Source organism: Tarenaya hassleriana, unplaced genomic scaffold, assembly GCF_000463585.1.
Source record: "Tarenaya hassleriana unplaced genomic scaffold, ASM46358v1 Cleome370, whole genome shotgun sequence".
NCBI lineage: Eukaryota > Viridiplantae > Streptophyta > Magnoliopsida > Brassicales > Cleomaceae > Tarenaya > Tarenaya hassleriana.
In genome coordinates this window covers 55,028-59,055 of record NW_010966726.1, presented here as the reverse complement: position 1 = coordinate 59,055, position 4,028 = coordinate 55,028, and positions in this window count along the sequence as shown.

Genomic DNA, 4,028 nt, shown 5'->3' with positions numbered 1-4,028 from the left:
CCTGAACAATTTAAGGGTCAAAATTTCAAACGCTGACAACAAAAGATGTTGTTTTTCTTAACACAACTTAAGTTGTCACGGTACCTCATTGAACAGGAACTAATCCCAGAGGAGGGCAATGCCCAATCTCTAGCTAGTTGCCAACAATGGAAACATAACAGTTTCATGTGTTGGAACTTTGTGCTGAACGGTTTGGATGATTCACTGTATGGTGTTTTCTCCAAATTTGTTACGACAAAGCAACTCTGGAAAGCGATTGATCATAAGTATCGGGTCGAAGAGGCTAGCAAAGGGCGAATGGTGGTAGCCAAGCTCCTAAACTACCGTATGGTAGATACAAGGAGTGTTGTGGAACAAGTAGATGAATTGCAAATCATTTCCACAACCTGGCGAGAGAAGGCATCATGGTAAATGAACGGTTCCAGGTGGTAACTCTGATTGAAAAATTGCCTCCATCCTGGACGAGTTTCAAGAATGACCTGAGGCAAAAACTTAAGGACATGTCTTTGAAGGATTTACATCGTCGCATGAGAATTCGGCATGTGTCTCAACCTATTCTTAAAATGAATGGGCAGTTTGGATCCAAGACAAACGTCGTTGAGACGACTAAGGCCAAAGGGATTAAAAGGCGGAAGTTTGATAAGAATGTCAACTCCAAGAAATTCAAGGGGAATTGTTACGTTTGTGGCAAGATTGGACATCTGGCGAATGATTGCTACCATTGCAAGGAAGGTGTCCAGAAGAAAATTGGGAATAAGATCCAAACTCATGTAGATGAAGTAGAAGATGGGGAGTCTGAATTCGTAGCAGTTGTGTTAGAACTGAACATGGTCGGAGATAATCCGAGAGAATGGTGGATTGAAACTGGAGCAACCTGCCACATTTATGCTAACAAATGGATGTTCACCACCTATGACACTGCCACCAGAGAAAGCTGCTATATGAGAAACTCTGCTGCATCCAAAGTGGAAGGTAAGGGTTCAGTCATTTTGAAGATGACATCTGGAAAGAAGTTGACACTCACTGAGGTTCTTCATGTGCCAGACATTCGCAAGAACCTGCTCTCTGGATCTGTGATTTCAAAGAAAGGCTTTAAGCTAGTTTTTGAATCTGAGAAAGTTGTAGTGTCAAAAGATGGTGTGTATCTTGGTAGAGGTTATCTAACAAATGGTATGTTCAAGATGAATATAATGACCATTTGTAACACCGATGCGGCAAACAATATAACCGCAAATAATATTAATAAAGCTTCTACTTCTTCTGCCTACTTGAATGAGTCAAGATTATTGCATGGTAGATTAGGACATGTGAATCTTAAGTCTATACAAAGATTAATATCTTTTAATCTACTGCCAAAATTTAAATTAGACAAAGACCACAAGTGTAAAGTCTGCGTTGAAGCAAAATTTGCTAAGTCTTCGTTTAAAAATATTGAACGAAATACTGAGCCCTTTGATGCAAACCATTGGGTTATAAATGAGTCTTCAAAAGAAAGATGAAACCGAATGGTTCTATTGAAAAATACAAGGAAAGACTTGTAGTCAAAGGCTATAGGCAAACTGAGGGTGTCGATTACTTCGATGTTTTCTTTCCAGTCGCTCGGAAAATATCCATAAGGTTTATTATAGCCTTGGCAGCCTTACATAATCTAGAATTAGATCAGATGGATCTAAAGACTGCATTTCTGAATGGTGAACTGGAAAAAGAAGTATACATGCTTCAACCTAAAGGGTGTAGAGTGCACGGACAAGAGGAAAAAGTGTATAAACTTGTGAAATCCTTGTATGGACTTAAACAAGCTCCGAAACAATGGCATACGAAGCTTGATAGCGTAATGCTGTCAAATGGATTTCGAGCCAACGAGATTGACAAGTGTATATACGTCAAAGGTAACGAGACAGAATTTGTGATTATCTGTCTTTACGTAGATTATATGATCATCACTGGTAATAGTGATAAGGTGACTAAAGCTAGAAAACCATGTTGTCAAATTACTTTGACATGAAAGACTTGGAAATAGCATATGTAATACTTGGTATGAGAATTATCAAGACACAAGACGGTTATAGTTATCCCAAAGTCATTATATAAAACAAATCTTAGAGAGATTTGACAAAGATGGAAATTCTGAGGCCAGAACTCCAATTGATGTTAATTCTCATTTGAAAAAACATCACGGTGAGGGAGTTCAACAATTAGAATATTCCTAAATCATAGGAAGCTTAATGCATCTTATGAATAATACAAGGTCGGATATTGCTAATACTGTGAATAGGCTTAGCAAATATACGAGCAATCCAAGTTGTGATCATTGGAAGGCCATAATTAGACTCCTTAGATATCTAAGGTATACTGAGAGTTATGGACTGCACTATACAAGATATCCAGCACTATTAGAAGGATATTCTGATGCAAACTGGATCTCATATTCGAATGAGAACAAATCCACAAGTGGATATTATTGGGGTTCGTTACGGGTTCCTAGCATGCGATCTCATCGATCTAGGGTTTGGTTGCTAGGTTTCATGCAACGGAAGAAAAATCTAAACCTAGTCAAACGTCACACGCAACCAAACTTCCAAAACCTGTAATATCGTGTATATCACCGTAGGAATCGAATACTTACCTCTTTCCAGAAGATATGCAAGTAGCAGTCAATCCGGGGCCTGTTTTAATCACCTAGGACTGAAATTACTGTCCCTCTACACGTATCCACACCGACGGGAAGGATTCCAAACGCTTTTGAACTGATCTGCTAGGATCTGTGAAGTGAATAGGGTTTCCAAGACGTGGGATCGAATCCCGGGAACTAGAACCTCAAAAGAAACGATTTTCTTATGTTCTAGATCTATCTAGGAGTTCAGAGACACTCTCTCTTTTTTAGGGCGGTGCCCCAAAACCTATTTTATAAGTCTGAAACCCTAATCTTTGAAAAAGAAACTTATTACCGAGATCTGACTCGATCCGAGTCAAAGTTTTGACTCGGTCCATTTAGAGTTGACTCGGTCCGAGTCAAAACATTGATTCGGCAGAGTCAAAACATCAGCCAAGCCCAAAAACATGTTCTAGGCTTTGATTCGCATGGAATTGACTCGGTCCGAGTTAGAAGGCCGAAAACGTCCCGATACTCTGATTTGATCCGAAAACCGTTTGTTCGACCAAATCCAAGTCTTCCTTTCCGATACTTCAGATGTAAGTCCTGTTGGTTTAGTGCTCTATGATGTACTGTTTATGAGCTTTATTTAGATACATTTGATGTATTGATCTTTCTATGGTTTATGAGAGTATTTGATTCATTACATGTTCTTGTATACTAGATGTGTTATGAAATCCGTGTATCATTCTGAATGATACTAAATTCCCTAGTCTTGTGTCGTTATGGGAATGATGACATAATAAGACTAGTATGATGTGTGATTGATGATCATATAGATGATCATAGGTATTGGATACGATCACAGTCATAGGTATTCGTTGAATAACGGAATACTGGATTGACCCGCATGAGATTGTCACATGGACTAGCGTCATGACTGGAATCTCATATGGCGGTTCCATGATTGGATCCTAAGACCTGAGATATCTACGGAATCCAACATGAGGAGTTGCGTACTTTGATTACGTCAAACGTCCTGCATAACAGGAGGACTATAAAGGCGTGTATCAGGTACGAAACGAATCATGTGCTGGATTGTAGATAGTCAAGACGGGATTTGTACCTCTCGTAAAAGAGAGAGATATCGATGGGCCCCTCGTATGAGCGAGACTGTAGAAATGTGTGGCCGCACTATCGACGAATGTCGTCTATTTCAGACAGTCGAACTCAGTGAACGAGAAAGCAGTCGAATCAGATAAGGTGGCTTGTCCATGCCTTATATTCGACTTGTGATATTGTTATACAAAAGGATCATCAACCGGAATCATCACTGGCATTCGTAAGATCACGAACAAACTCTGTTCGAGATAGGTAGTCATAGTGTCTTGCTAGAGACCGGCTATGACTTGTATATCCGGAATAGAGATTTCGG